Genomic DNA, 16,256 nt, shown 5'->3' with positions numbered 1-16,256 from the left:
TAACGAAACGGCCAAAGCCACATATTTTGATTGTGTAGAGTTCGTTATTGCTTCTATCTTATATACACTTATTGCTTCAGAATCTCACCCGGTTAAGGAACAAATTGACATCAGAGGGACACACATAGAACAAGTAAACAAATTTAGATATTTAGGCAGCTTAATTACACAAGACTCCAGATGTACAGGGGAAATAGTATCAAGGATAGCAATGGCGAAAACAGCTTTCAACGCCAAAAAACATTTGCTTAAGGCTAGGATCTCTAAGAGTACAAAAAAACGCCTAATTAAGATATACATCTGGAGCATCGCTTTGTATGGGTGTGAGACGTGGACAATGCGGCAGAAAGATAGGAAGCGATTAGAGGCTTTTGAGATGTGGTTGTGGAGAAGAATGGAGAGAATAAGTTGGACGGAGAAAAAAACGAACGAGGAAGTGCTTCGAATTGTGGGAGAGAAGAGAAACCTGCTGAGAACTATAGAAAATAGACGAGGCAGAATGATAGGTCACTTGATAAGACACGACACTTTCTTTAACACTATATTAGAAGGCAAGATAGAAGCGAGAAGAGGCCGCGGAAAACCACGAGCAAGCTACACACAACAACTGAAAGCGAAAGCAAATGTCGTGTCTTACAGGGACCTAAAGAACCTGGCCGAGGACCGAGAAAACTGGCGCATACTCCACCGACAAGAGCCATGCTCTTAAATTATGAATGAAATGAAGAGTTTGTAAAGTTAGGGCTTGTAGAGCTAAACCGTGTAGAGTTAGAGGCTTGACTCTACATGAGACCCTTGACAATGCAGGCAGGTTTTATGGCAGGTTTGATGATACCTTTTTGACAGTCTCGTCTTGGCAACATTTTACATAAAAAAGGTTTTTGGTGGGATTAAATTATTTTGCTGATTAGTAAAGCAACATTTTTGTTTTAATTTTTGTACTATCCTGATTCTATTCATTATCCATAATAGACATTTTCAAGCCGGGTAATGCTTGGCATGAAAGGTTGAGGAAATTTACGGTACAAAGAGGCTTTTTTATTATAAAAGAGGCAAACGAGCAGCTTTGCCTGATGATAAGTGATTACCATCGCCAATGGACACCCACAACACCAAAGTGCGTTGCCGGCCTTTAAAAGGGAAGTAAGCTATTTTCTTGAAGGTTTGAGGATCGTAATATTGGTCCGGATATACCCCAGGCGGCATTTACAGCTCGTGGCTCTTCCTCGTTGACCCAATTGCATGAAATACCCTGTATACCTCACTAGCTACGATTCGTGACCTAGCCTCGTAGCTGGTATAATTTGTTTAATGTGTATTTTAGCAGATTGAACGTACATTTTTGCAATGTGACGCGCGCGCGGCGAAGCGGAGCCGACGCCCCTAAAATGTCGCTAGGTAGTTGATTAGATTTTCTTCGCACACTGATTGAAATTTTTAAGTTTTTTTTGCATTTTAAATAAAACGCGATTTATTCGCTTATAGTTATACCTACGCAATTAAGTATGGTAGGTTTAAATAACTAGTTAATAATACTTTTAGTTTTACAATTAAATATGTGACACATTAACTTGCAAATTGACTATGTCTCTATCTCTTTATTTATTAATTAAAATATAATACAAATGCATATACATTTTCACCTCTAAATTAATAACTAACTTATAAAACTTAAATTCTAAAACTAAAAATAAATAAAACTAATCTTAAAATAAATAACTAAAAACTATTCCCCTGCGGCATGACATATTTATCCTGACTCTGAATGGAAGTTGGGAATATGAAAGCAAAGTATAGTCTTGTAATTTAGGCACTTTCTACGATTAAATCCCCTTTTACATACATAGGTACATTTTTTACATTTTATTTTTCTCCGATACTCCGACGACTTCAATGAAATATACAATACAGAACTTTAAAAATAATAATAAGTAGTTTAAAAGAATTGTGGCGTTTTTCATAAACGTCTGTCACATCTAACAAACGGTTGAAAATGGTTTTTTCTCATACGTTTTTCCACATTTTTATTAGTTAGAAAGGGACAAAATTTAACAGGTTTGTAAGAATTTTACTACATTTTATGAATAAGGGGGTTTTAATAACAAAACTTCTGTGAGACACAGACATATTAAACATATTAAAAACGGGTCACTCACGGCTCCTCGGTACGGAATCGAGTGAACCATGTCGAGCGTTTTCGACTTAAAATACGTGAGTGACCCGTTTTTAATATGTTTAATATAAGGGGGTTAATATACCTAAACAATAATGTCACGTCATGAAGTACCCGTTGTGTTTTTTTGTAGTGTATTTTTTTCTCGGCTATTTCCTCCATTCTCATCCCATTATTTAAATCCCGCTCTGGCGCGCTCTTATCGCCAGATCTCCAAATCTGTCCCTTGGTATTGACACTTCCATTTTCCGCGCCAAACAATGCGCCATTTGTAATCATTACCATCTTTAACAAACCGACAAAACCAACCCTATCACAACTGTTTAAAGTCTTTTTTGTTTAAAAGGACCGCAGTTTAAAGTTTGCGGTTTCGCGTTGGCATAGATTTTTCTCGAAGGAAAATTCCAGTGGCATAATTCGACTTGATTTTTATGAGGTTTTGGATTGTTTTATTTGGTTGTTGGCTATTTTCTATTTATTTTTCTATTTTTTTTACTCGGTAGAGAGTATCATTTCGTTCCATTTGGAGTTGAAACTCTAGGTCCATGGGGTCCCAGCGCGCATAAGTTGTTTGCAGAAATCGCGAAGCGTCTGGTTGACGTAACTGGTGACCGAAGAGCTGGCGGCTTTCTCGCACAACGTATCAGCATTGCGATACAGCGGGGAAATGCCGCCAGCATCCTTGGTACAATGCCTCAAGGGCCTATTTTAGATTTAAGCACAGATTAATAAATAGTTACTACGTAACAGATACATCATTCCCATACAAAAGCGAAAATACCTACTCTATAATAGCCTACAAAATCTTAATAATAATACCTGCTGCTCAGGACGAGAAGAAATGTACCATAAGTATGCGCACAAAGAGTCGAGACTGCCTTGCTCGCCGTGCGAGCCACGTGCCAACGCGTCATCGTAAGAATGCGCTAGGGTTGTACTGTTACTTATGTTATTATTGTAATAAAACGAATGTTGCGAATCAACCATATTTTATATTAGTCAATCAAATATTTAAAAACAACACTTATAATACCTGACTCAAAAACTCCTTAATTTACGATTTATCTCTACTTATGTTCAAAGAAATAAATAGTGACAAAATTCATAAAGATAGATTTAAAATACTACTCACCTTTCTTCGTCTCTCGGAAATGAAAAAACCGGCCAAGTGCGAGTCGGACTCGCCCACCGAGGGTTCCGTACTTTTTAGTATTTTTTGTTATAGCGGCAACAGAAATACATCATCTGTGAAAATTTCAACTGTCTAGCTATCACGGTTCATGAGATACAGCCTGGTGACAGAAGAACAGCGGCAGCGGAGTCTTAGTATTAGCATAGAGTAACTTATACTAGAGCGGTACTGTCATAGTAAATTTTGTAACCCCAGTAAATTCACTGCCATCTGTCGACACACTTTAAAACTAAAAATGAAGATTTATAAAAATACGATAGAATGTATTTAAATATAGATAAATGATTTTTTTATTTGCATTAATTATTTTTATGATTTTGACCCATGTTCTTTCACTGATATGCGTTAAAATTGTTAAATAACAAACGAAACCGTCAACGCCATCTATACGACTGTAGGCCAAAACTAGTAGCGCCCTCTGAACGAGAATCAAATTTTCTTGATTTTCGAGGCACGTTTTTTCCTTAGACTGTATCCATCTATTACGGAGTTATATCTATCTTTGGTAATAGGGTGCCGTTTTTACCCTTTGGGTAAGGAACCCTAAAAAAACGACAAATTTTCTTTTGTTTTTTGACTTTTACACCCATCTACTGCACAATAATTACGTGGTTTCGGCATTTCGAAGCGTAAGCGCGGGAAACGTGCGGTGCGAGCGCTCAGGCGGGCGTTCGGCGGCCCTCTGTCGATTATATCGTCGACGATACGCCGAGCGGTAGGCATATAGCGCGTGGTTTTGAGCGAGTGAAGGAGGCCTGATTTAAGCTAGTTATTAATTTCGTTTACGTAGTACCACTGTATATATCTTGTATGTAAATAAATGAGATATTTTTCTATTTTGCGATTATGACGCTCTTTTTGGGGTTGGGGTTGATCTAGAGCAGATCTAGGCAGTGAAAGGGTTAGGTACTTGTCTAGTTAGTTAGTGCCTATAAACTATAAAGGGTTAGTAAAAAATAGCGGTCCCGGGTTCAAATAAGGGCTGTCCTAAAATTTCAATATCGCGTCGACTCGGATTTCTCTGTATTTAATTTTTTTATTAGGTACTTAGTACATCTAAATTGTCATGTATTGTATTACTTGAAGTACTATAAACCTAGCTTTAGTTAGTGTCTAGGTCTAACTAATACCTATTTATTTCTCTAAATTCTCTAAAACCGTCCCTAAAGCGGTCTCCATTATATCTAGTATTACTATCCATTATATAAATTAGGGTTGAAGGGATTTAGGTGCCTAAAGTAGGTAATTAGTCATTTATCAAAAGGACTGGATGGGTGGATGGGTAGGTAGATCTTAGCACGAATGTAAATTAACTGAAACTACGAAATACGCTGGGTCATTCGAGCCCACTATGTACGAGTCTATGGTACCTATCATAGATAGATATTTGTGTTCTATAGGATGGCCCAAAAGAAATTACGAAAATGACGTTGAAAAAAAGAGGGATACTACCAACTACGCTAAAAGGCCGTTCCATTCTGTAGTCCATGGTACCGTTTTTAACTTCTAACATATTCTCGCAAGACAAGACAAACACAATAAAAGGCAAAGTTATAGGGCCTTAGACACCTTCCAACCTTTTTTACAGTTGAGCGCACGCGCCAGCCATCTGTTTTATAAAAAACCCTTTAAAACTTCATACAACCAACCCTCAAAACTGGCAGTATGTGCAATCTTTAGTGTGTTAAAAATTACTCTGTGGCATTTCCTACCTTCCAACCATCCGTCCTATAAAAACCCTAAAAAAACTTCATACAACCAACCCTTAAAACTTGCAGTATCTAAAACTTTCTGTGTATCTAAATTTACTCTGTGCCATTCATTTGCATTATATCACCACAATCTTAATTGCGGTTTACCTCGACCGCTTATCTTACCGAAAAAGGTCCATATTGGCTTGGCTGGGTGATAAAAGGGATAATATATTAACGGTCGCAAGCACCTGTCATGCCATCATGTCAGGTGGTGTAGTGCTGTCTCTTTCGTTTGCACCTGTGGGGTCGACACCCGACCTAGGGTTTTTATTATAGACATGTGTTTGCCTAGGTTTAGATAACTGTTTAATATAAAATGTAGTAATGCGTATATGTACAACGTATTTTGGACCACTCTGTACATTACTAGTGGCTCTGGTTAGCTGTGGACCTCGCGATAAGCTTATAACATTTAATAATAATAAATATTTACTTCGTTGTCATTATCACAGCGTCCTCACAATCACAATCACAAGGGTTTATGGCGCTTAAGTATTTTATGCCAATTTACGCCATTTTACTCATTTTCCAAAAAACTAACAGAATTTTTTTTTCTAACCATCGAACCTGCTTACAGATTTTCCTAGAATCGATTGAGAAATGCGAACTGCAGAGGAGTACATCCGGACATACGAAAGCATTTTTGCCCAAACTGAAACGGAGACATTCGCTAACGCTCGGTCAGTTAAGGGCGTTTGTAGAGATCATTTTGAACACCTCTCCCGCTTAGCTACTTTCCGTTAAGAATATTTCTACCTATCAAGAATTTCAAAGATCACATTTACACAAACAAAAGGAAAGAAACAAAACAAAACAAAACAAACACAACAAAAAAACAAAACAAAACAAAAGGAAGGAGTACGTAAAGTAATTGTAACAGTTAGACGCAGAAGTCTTTCTCTGTGTCATGTGTGGGTCCCCGGCAAGCTCGGTTCTCCATACAAACGTAGTTACGCTCTCATTCTCTGGGTGAGAAAAAAGCTAGGTATAAAATGGCATTCCAAAAACATTAACTAACTTAGAAACTTATGTCCGAAACCCCTATAGGAGCAGTTAAAAGCGTGCATTCATAATTCCTTGTGCCTCTGGCTACCCGTATTACAAAGGTATTATGCACGGACATTCCCATCACTTTGGTATTCCGGCTGGCGATCCAATTTAATCTCCCAATGAACTTCGATCTGTGACTGAGCTTCACAGATTTCTTGTTTCCGGTAGGTACATTCCCAAATAAAATCAAAATCTCTATCTTCGGAGTTTAGGCAAAAAAACAGTAGGTTTGGCATAAGTAACTTTTTTAAATTAAAAAATAAAAACTTACGTGCTTTGTTAAATATGTACTTATGTCGAGTCTTCGCATTAGAATAAAAGTTATAGCTGAGCGTAACTAGCTATTACGCATAAATTTCTAACCCAAAAGCTTTAAGATTTATTTTTTCTTGAACATTTATAAAGCTACAATTTAAAAAAAACATCATCATCATCATTCATTTCCATGAAGGATTTTTGTCGTTTTTCGTTAAATCTTAATTTAGATCTGGGGGAAAACGCCAAACTTAAATAGTTAATGTATGAAAATGACGACGTGACTTTTCGTTGCGTCTGGCATCCAACTGGCTAGATCACCTGGAATGTGTAAACCTTTACGATAGCACAAAATACTTTTAAGAAACTCGGGGTCATTTTTAAATTGGTTATCAGGAAGCTACGAGCTCTGTAAGCTATAATAACAACACCTCAGTTCCACCGCTGCATATTCATGACGATGCCCGCTGGCGACGCCATCTTCCAAAATGACGTAAGCGACAGCCATCTTGTTTAAGCGTCCGCCATTTCGTGTTCCAACATGGAGGCGAGGGAGTCTAAGAATTATTCCCGTTTTAAAATCGCATTACGCTATTGTCACTTTTTGCGATGAATAGTATGGAGATTATGATTAATTTATTATTATATTTTATGCTATGGGAAAATATAGAACCATTCAACATAAATACCCATTTCATCATAATTGGCAATTTAAGAAAACAAAGGTGAATTTCTTTGGTTTTTTGTAAATTAATACCTACGAAACAAAACAAATAGGTATGGTATAACCCGCACGCAATGGTAACGGCCGGTTTTTTGTAGACCACAAGAAGAGTGATTTTACCTACACATTATTAATTACGTACATAATTATAAACAATAAACAAGTCCTTCACTAAAACCAATGTATGCAAAATAGTTCCAAGTTCCAACTTCCAACTCAGATTTGGGAAGCTTTGTGATGCAAGCTATATTTTAGGGTGAACAAAATGAGGGCTACCGTTTTTGTGCTCACCAGTTGGCGCCACTGTAGATGTAGGTCCAGAAAAACAGATCTCAAAATTCTTCTATGCTTATTTTTATAAAATCAATACGTTCATACACAAAAGTATTTTAACGCCTAAATGTGCCATTTTCAACCTGTTTAATTTTGCATATATTTTAGTTGGCACTTTTTTAAATCACTAACATTTATTGAGCTATATCTATTGTTTACTATGATTAATCAAAGGTGGACAAAGATTTACCACAATTATGAATAAGGAGTGAAAATTCCCGATAAAAAAGCTTGAAACCCCCAAAACTTCTATGCATTTGACATTTTGAAAGACATCTACACTAGCGCCCGTAGCGGCGAAATTAAACGCAGTAGCCCTCATTATAACCAGTTTGTTTGACACCATCGCCATCTAGTTAAAGAGTGTAATACTACGAACAGAGTAACTCTGGGCGAAAGCTATAGATGGCAATAAGCGTGCTATCTATATTAAATGAAATATTTCAAAGAGAACAATTTACAAATGGTTATTTTTCCAATAATAAATAAGGTAAGTATATATCATAACACTAATATTTCAACAAGAGGACAGTGGCGTAGCTAGGCGTGGGCGAAGTGGGCCGTCGCCCACGGCCTCGCGCCCCAAGGGGCGCCTCGCGCAAGGCCCCTTCGGGCACAGTGATAGAAAAGGGCCTCGCAAATGCGATCTCGACTTAGATAATTCGCAGGTTTATTTGATTAATTAATCGCAACGCATCTAAAGAGTACCATAAAGAAATAAGTGAGCATAGAGTGCTCACTACATACATCAGTTTTGTAATAGACAAATATAAGTAAGTGACATCAGATTTCTTACCAAAACGCGAGGTATTTCGTAGTCTAAGTACATTTAGCGTCAAGTAGCGGAATTTATCAGTAGGTACTGCTAGTTGACAATAGATGTCGTGACGAACGAAAAGTCTAATGCTCAATAATTTTCATCTAATATTATAACCGGATTAACCGGAACTCTATTTTCAACTCCTTCTGCTTGTAATATTAGTTGTTTAGGGCTCCTATTTGTTTTAAAACAGTAGGTACAAGCCCTAAACAGAGTTCAAATTCTGGAAAGCCCGTTCAATGGAACTACCTTCTAGAAAGTTTACGGCTTTGCCATTTTAGCTGATTGCCTCGCTGAAACTAAGAGTAGTTAGTTTACGAGGTGCAGAAAATAGATTGAACACGGGAACATAAAAGACCGAGAATATTAAGATGACTACCTACCTACTGTATTAAATGTTTAAACAAGCTTAAAATGTATTGCTTGATGAAGGCTTATTACACGGTAAACGAGTTCTTTGATGAATGAAAATACCTAAAAAAATACTTTGGCATTGACATAATTGTATACGGCCTCGGCGGACTTTCTCTGATCAGATCGGGGAAATCCTGAAGAAAGGCCAGGTCAAGAGCACCCTAAACCGGCGAGCGTGTATGAGGAATGTTATGAAAGTGAAGGAAGCGCAAGAGGTATGTCAGGATCGTAGCAAGTGGAAATCCGTGGTCTCTGCCTACCCCTCCGGGAAATAGGCGTGATTATATGTATGTATGTATGTATGTATGTATAATTGTATACATAGTCTTTTATTTATTATTATTGTTTTTAACTGTAATTTATTGTAATTTCTAATTGCATTGATTAATAATTCCTGACTTGATAATTGTAAATTTATATACCTATTGACTTTATTGTAATTCATTTAGATCAAATGTTGACAGTGTATAATCAATACCAATAAATAAATCAATCTATCTATCTATCTATCTCTATTCTCTATTCTGTGTAGAAATAAGTAACAAAAAATTGTGACCTGTAATACCTTATTACCAATAAATTATGTCTATGTCTATGTCTATCTATGATTTACAATTTTGATGTCAGTTGGATCGACCTTTTGATTTGAATTTTTAATGGTCTTAAATATATTATTTTACTTTTAGTAGGTATTGCGATAGGTAGGTACAGGGAGGAAATGCTGCCAGCATCTAAGGTAGGTACCTACCGTGCCACAGGGGGATAGTTTTTGGTAGGTAATTTATTTTAAAATTAGTTTTATTTATTTCGAAGTTTTATTGTTTAATTATTTGATTCGGTCCGGGCCGTATCATCAATAACAACTATTACGCTCGCATTCCATTACAAATTTTATCGATTTACCCGACAAAAAAAAAGTATTTAATTAAATTTGTGTACTTTTAGTTTAAGTCATAATTACAGTATTAAGTTCACCGCTTAAATGTATAAATTTATTGAAGTTCTCTTTACTTTTATACGAATACAAATACCTGGTCTTAAGTCTTTTTGTTAATTTCTCTGTTTGTTAGGTACTTACTGTATTAAGTCCATACGATTTTTGCTTAGAATGAAGGAAAATGGAAAGGCGTAGGTATATACACAAGCTATTTGTTTTACAAGCAGGCAAAGTTGTATTGTTTAACCTCTCGTGCTAATATTGATACCCGAGCAAGCGAAAGATTACAAAATTGTAATATTGAGCGTTGCGAGGGTTTCAATAAGGTACCTACGGGGTTTAAACAAATTTTGCCACCGAGTGAAACACAAAATTTGTCACCACACAAACACAAGGGAAATTTAAATTATCAAACAAAATTAGTTCAAAATTAATGTTATTAAATATTTATCATTCAAAATCATCATGTAAATGACAATTCTACCAGCAAACAAAAGAAAACAACTCAAAATTTGCATTTGATTACTTCGCCTCATATGTGAATAAAATGCAAATTTCTTATCAGTTTATGAACGATCAAGAGAGCCTTTACCAGCTGCTGGTGTGGTGAAAAATTCATTTCCATACGATTAAATAAATAAATAAACACAATTGTTATGACAATTTATTTAGTTCTTCTTTTTCTTACTTTTCATTGAGTAACAAATTATTGCAATGTACAAATCCAAAAAAACAGTATTAAAAAGCATTTACCTACATAAATCAAATAAAGAATATAGTCTTGAAGGCAGCGCGCGCGCCGGTCTCCCAACCAATCACAGCGCTCGTCGGTGATGGCGGGTTGTCATTGGTCGCTCGACGACAATTGCTTGAGACGATAGCCAATCAGCGGCTTAGAGGTCCAGGGAGTAGGTAGGTAGTATCTTGACTTGATTTGTATAAATTGTATTTTATTCTGGACCACTGATTGTATTGTGTTAGTGACAATATTTCCTATGAGGTGTGCCTATAGTTGTTTTTAATTATTCCCGACCCGAAATTAATTTTAATATACATATAGGTACCTATATATATCGTTTCTATCAACCGCAGGCTAGCCAAGTCCTCGAAACTGACTCTTGTGACGGGCCCCAAGGTATATAACCACCTACCAAAAAATATAACTGCGGCTCCTAATGCAAGCAGCTTTAAGCACCGCCTAAAAAGATGGCTTATTGAGCGCCCGTTCCACAATTATGACGAGTTCATAATGACCAAGGAATTATAATTGTAAAAATTACTTGATTACTTTCTATTAAGTGTTGACTTTTATAATTAAGTGAGATTTATATAATTAAATTATTACCTTGTATCTTTTTGGTTTTAAACTGATATGTAATGTGATTGCGCTTACTATGTAAGGATTATTTATTTCTAGTAATTTTTTTAAGTTGTACCCAGACTGACATGTAAATAAGCTTTACCAATAAAATGATTATGATTATGATTATGTATACTAAGAGCCCAAACGGAGATGGCGGGATGACCTGGACAGCTTCCTGAACAACTGGCCGGAGGAAACACCAAACCGGGAGTCGTGGAAATCAAGGGGAGAGGCCTTTGCCCAGCAGTGGGACACTTAGTAGGCTTAAAAAAAAAAAAATACTACGATCCACTTCGTGTCGTCGCGCCACAGCACTGCAGTAAGTAAATATAGGTACCTAATATATAAGAAAACTATTTTTTGTGAATAATTTATTCATTTCTTCTTCTTAGGACGGTGTCACACGAACCTAGCTGCCGTCATTCCATCGAACTTACGCTCTCATTTTAAATGATGCATGCTTTTTTATTTTTTTGCCCTTAGGTAATCGGACAGAATATTTAACACTGATTTAAACTTTCACGATTTTTACTCATTATTATTTACAACGACGGGACTTAATCGCATCGCATCGGGTCATTAGTAAGTGTAAGCGAAACCAAATATCGAAAGTTGAAAAATCGAATATTGTGAGTGTTGTGTGTCGACCCGGTAGCATCCCTAGTGCCCAAAACGTTCAAGTTAATAAACAAGACCAAGTGCGGGTAGTTCGAAACACTCGCGCGCCTAGAAGATGTTGATGTCAACTTTAGCCAGTCTTCTCCGAGACCACGGGGACAACGCCGTCCTCGAAACGTCGGAGGTAAATTTAAAACTATTTTACGCGATTAAGTCCCGTCGTTGTAAAGAATATTTAACATTTTGAATTATTATTAAACATATGGTTACATTCGTTCTCCCTTTTTTTTCTTTTATTCTCTTTTTTTCCATTTTTGTGTGGCCGTTTGCCAGGTGGCAAAGGCCTCCTACAATCTTCTCCATTCTGGCCTTTCTACCCCTCTACTACCCCAAGTTATTCTCGCGACCTGTCTATGTCGTCGTCCCACCTTCGTTATGGACTAGTTCTCTTCCTTTTTCCATCCCTTGGGTACCATTACGTGACTAGTTTGCTCCATTTGTCTTTTATTTTGCATTTTGTGTGACAAATTTATTTGTGTAGTTAATATTTTTAGCAACAAAAAGTAGTATAGGTAATACCAGACAGACTTATATTGACCGGGATATAGACCGTGATTACCTTTTGTATTATTTGTGAGCTCCCGATATTTCGACGCAGTGAACATGATGCATGTAACTGCGTCGAAATATCGGGAGCTCACAAATAATACAAAAGGTAATCACGGTCTATATCCCGGTCAATATAAGTCTAGTGAAACTAACCGTGAATCATTCAAAACTCTAATACCAGACACAAATGGAAGTTAGGTAAGTACGGATTTTTTATGCCACTTTAAGCATGCCTCGGAATTTTCCCGCTTTGATGCATTATTAACTAATAAAGAAATTTTTCACACAAAATGCAAAATTCCGTGTCTTCCTTAAACAAAACTTAATTCAAAGAAAACTTATTTCTACTTTCTAAAAATCCATACTAATATTATAAATGCCAAAGTGTCTGTCTGTCTTTCTGTCTGTGTGTTCCCTGTTCACGCTTAAACCGCTGAATCGATTTAGATGAAATTTGGCATAGAGATAGGTTGAGTCCCTGAGAAGGACATAGGATAGTTTTATCCCAAAAATCATCCCTTAAGAAAGTAAAAAGCGGGGTGGGAATGAGATAATGAGATAGTGCCTGCTAATTTGTGTGCATAATATGCTCAAATTGAATGATTGCTATGAGAATTTTTCCAGGCGCTATACTTACTTTAGCTGCTGTTACTAAGTCCACGCAGACGAAGTCACGGGCAAAACTAGTTCTAAATAAAACGTAGTTTCTATTTAAATTATATAAAACAAGTAGGTAATATTTATTCACACATGACCGTTTGCGACCCTCAAAGCAGGCGTTCGTTATTTTTCCGCCCCGTTTTACTTTTATAATGGCCTCCTTCGCTCTATTTGCATGAAATAGGCGCAAGTTAGTAGTTACTTCTATAGGTTAAAGGTTACATTCGGATCGTGACTGCAGCAGCGTTGCTATCAAAGTGTTACTGCTGCAGCTTTGATGCGGGCGATGTCACTGTTAATTTTCTTGGTAAAATCAGTGACGGATTGAAAATTCTAATTGCGACAGCAATACGGCAAATTTTCGAAGCAGTAAAGATAATATAATATTATAACACTCGTATTGGCACTGTAGCATTATTGCTACTGCAGTGTTTTTTTTTTTTAATCTTTATTAAAGGGCTTTTTCGAGTGAACGAATATGTCGCCCCTACTGCAGTGTTACTGCTCCAGGCGTTAACGCGGATGATGTCACTAACAATTTTCTTGAAATATTGTTTGTCGTCGTCGCATTGTAGTCGCATTATTACATTACTGCCTTGACTAGGCAGTTTAGACGAGACGTGACGTGCGGGAAGCAACCAATAGCCATTGGTTGTATTACAGCGGAGCGGAGAAGAAAACCAATCCTATTATTTGATTTTCTCATTTCCGCCACATTGGAAAGGCAGCTTTATCATCAAGATTAAAAGTGATATCGTCTGCGACAAATTCGCTGCAGTCGCCATCCGATTGTAACCTATATTATTAATGATCATTATGTCCATAAGTGTCTTCTAAAGGAGGATGTTCTCAATCCAACTGGAAATCCAAATCCAAAATAAATAAGGTTTGTCCCGAAATGGTTTATTTATATATATACCTAATGGTATTTTATGACTTAAGGTAAATTACACTTTTTATGTATTTTTAGCAATAAATGAAGATGGAGTATTGTTTAAGAAATAATAAATAACGATATAAAATGACCTTGTTTAAAAATAAAATAAATTCATCGAAAAAAACACCTTTTTAGAATTTAAGAAGCGGTATACAAAGCGATTTTGGGTAAATATATTTATTTTGTAGAACATTTAGATGTTGACAGTAACATCGATATATTTAATTGTCGATAAAATATTTTGCTACGTCACTTTAGTATAAGTGCCCCGAGTTATCCCAGGTTTGCCTATTAGACATCTAAATCTAATCTAGGGCTTGTTAAACCTAGACACGCACGGCCTATAAAAACACCGTTCGCCATATCGTATGAATTATCCCCCGAATATTAATCAGAGGGCGGATTTAGACAGATTCAGATTCTTAAGAGTCAATAAGTTAAAACATAAATAATTGTAGTGTATAACTAGCCTTATGAACCGATTTTGCATGTACAACCAGCCTTAAAGTTTGTAGTCTATGATTGTTCATTATTTTAGTATGTGGGTATTTTTGCACTTTGTAATTTTTCCTCAGTCACCCGTTGACCTCGAACGCTGTAAAGAGTTCGAAACGTCGGGATTTATTATAAATTCAATATACGCGATATAATCCGTTTTCATAGTTTTATTTCATGAGTAACTATCGCGGTAACCGAAGACAATATTAAGTTAAAACATAAAAAAAAACGGTTTCTAGCCCTTTTCAAGGGCTCTTTCACAAGTCATTACAACATTTAGAGTGACATCATATAAATAAATAATTACTACAATATAACAGAGATTAATAGTCTCTATCTCTAGGGTTATTAATAATTTAATTTGGATATGTCAAAGGTCACCAATCTCAGAGAAAACACTATGAGCTTGCACTCGGCAATAATATCGCGCCGCAATAAGGTAAGGTCTTATTATTGCCTTGGGCAAGGGGGGGGTAAGACTTACATAGTTTATTTTGTTCGGGGCACGACAAACAGTATGAGGATTCCATACAAGTGATAGTCTTACCACAGGGCGGACACACTATACATCAAAAATCACTCACGTTTCTATGTGTGAACGGCACGTCCGTACACGCGTCATGCGTCATAGTGTAAGTTGCTTAAAAATAGTACTGAGAGCACGACAGAAGTCCGCCAGATTTCTGTCGCGGGGCGAGGTAATTCGAATCGGGGCGGGGCGGTGCGTGGCCGTTCTGTATGGTCTTATCCCGGTGATAGTCTTGTCCCACCTTACTGCAGCAGTAACACTGGTGCAGTCTGAATCCGAACGGTTCCTTAACATCCATTTAAAAACTCATATTCTTTAAATTACAATTTTAAATTAGTTTTCCAATTATAGCTGATGATACGGTACTTATGAGTAGAAAGGCAGAATTATCTGTAATATTAAACTGGTATCATATTTTATGCTCCCAAATGTGCCACTACATATTTGGTTAACATATTATGTTTTATGATACGTACGTGGGAGACGAAGGATATTAATTTAGACGAGACATTTCAGGTCTCAATTTTTATTAATACATGTTATGAAATACTATTCTTTTCTAAGTGGCAGAAATCTAATATGATGATCTGATACAATACAGGTCATAAAAATGATTGCAAAGTGCATTTACCAGATAGTATATGTGGCTTTCCATTAGAAAAGGGTCCTTATTATGCTTCATGTGCAATAAGGACCTTTTTATCAGAATTTCTGTTGGAATTTTAAATGGAAAGAACCTTATTGCACTTGAAGCATAAGGACCCTTCTATAATGGAAAGCCACATATAAGCTTAGCCTATAGCTTTTTCTTAGTAACGGCAAAATCTGATATGGAAGAGTTTATTTCCCAAGTGGTTCAATTGATTACGTTACGTTACGAGGTAACAACATAAAGCCGGGTCCAGACGGCTGTAACGTGTAATGTGATCCATCGTGTAATATTGTGGACGGCACTACGAGCATTACATGTAACGCTCGTGCCGGATCCATCGCCTGTCGGTTCTTAGCGAGCGTCCACACGTTGACACTATATATTACACGTTTCTAAACTACATTACACGTTGCACCCGTCTGGATCGGGAAAAAAGTTGTGATCCGTTTTTTAAAGTAAGTTAAAATCGAGCAAACAAGTTTGTAATCAAACTAAGATTATGATTAAAAACCGGCCAAGTGCGAGTCGGACTCGCGTTCCAAGGGTTCCGTACATTACACAATTTAAACAATGTATTTTTTATGCGAAATGTCTTTAAAAAACCCGTAGGGGTCGGATCAAAAACTAAGTAATTAAGTCCGACTCACGCTTGACTGCACATTTGTAATAGGTTTTCCGGTGATCTATAGGTAAAGATCTATTTTGTGTATTTTTTTCAAAACTTTTGGCTCAGTAGTT

The 16,256-nt window shown here is 36.6% G+C and overlaps 1 long non-coding RNA gene across 1 annotated transcript in view; it reads left to right on the top strand.

Moving 5' to 3' along the window:
• LOC134751805 (uncharacterized) overlaps positions 1–260 on the top strand; it is a 149,966-nt gene extending 149,706 nt beyond the window's left edge. Inside the window, exon 2 of the long non-coding RNA XR_010128704.1 lies at positions 189–260. This is a non-coding gene — a long non-coding RNA (uncharacterized LOC134751805). The remainder of the gene's footprint in view (positions 1–188) is intronic.
• The last annotated feature ends 15,996 nt before the right edge of the window (positions 261–16,256 follow it).

The sequence above is a fragment of the Cydia strobilella genome, chromosome 23 (genome assembly GCF_947568885.1).
Source record: "Cydia strobilella chromosome 23, ilCydStro3.1, whole genome shotgun sequence".
NCBI classification, from domain to species: Eukaryota; Metazoa; Arthropoda; class Insecta; order Lepidoptera; family Tortricidae; genus Cydia; species Cydia strobilella.
This window is presented reverse-complemented; position numbering and strand designations above follow the sequence as displayed.